This window comes from Notolepis coatsorum (genome assembly GCF_963971535.1).
Source record: "Notolepis coatsorum genome assembly, contig: SCAFFOLD_297, whole genome shotgun sequence".
Lineage (NCBI taxonomy): Eukaryota > Metazoa > Chordata > Actinopteri > Aulopiformes > Paralepididae > Notolepis > Notolepis coatsorum.
The window spans coordinates 131,112-131,863 of record NW_028170162.1 but is presented as its reverse complement, the minus strand read 5'-3'; positions in this window follow the sequence as shown (position 1 = coordinate 131,863).

Genomic DNA, 752 nt, shown 5'->3' with positions numbered 1-752 from the left:
TTAGACAAACGAAACACTTTGCTTTCATGAAATATTGTAAGCCGTCATTTGAGGCGTTATAAAAGCAGCACAATGAACACATCTGTCAGTGCCGAGTCCGACCTCATCTTAAATAACAAACAGCATTGCTTGTTGTAGTTAACAAAGAGAGGCAGAGTTATTAAGTATTTTAATATATCTAATTTTATTTTCCCATTCGAAGCCCATGCCCATCGAACGAAGCTTCGAAGTATTTAAGACAGCCCTGCGCGCGGGTGTGTACATAGAGGATGGAATGTGCACAGATTAAATGGACTGTATTTATATAGCGATTTTAACCAAAGCGCTTTACAACTTATGCCTCACATTCATTTATTCGCTCACAGGAGTGAGGCAACCTCGCTGGTGGCAGAGGCAACCGTGGTGCGAGAGGTGCCCACCTGCTCACCGGGAGCAGTTAGGGGTTCAGTGTCTCTGCAGTTAGGGGTTCAGTGTCTCTGCAGTTAGGGGTTCAGTGTCTCTGCAGTTAGGGGTTCAGTGTCTCTGCAGTTAGGGGTTCAGTGTCTCTGCAGTTAGGGGTTCAGTGTCTCTGCAGTTAGGGGTTCAGTGTCTCTGCAGTTAGGGGTTCAGTGTCTCTGCAGTTAGGGGTTCAGTGTCTCTGCAGTTAGGGGTTCAGTGTCTCTGCAGTTAGAGGTTCAGTGTCTCTGCAGTTAGGGGTTCAGTGTCTCTGCAGTTAGGGGTTCAGTGTCTCTGCAGTTAGGGGTTCAGTGTCT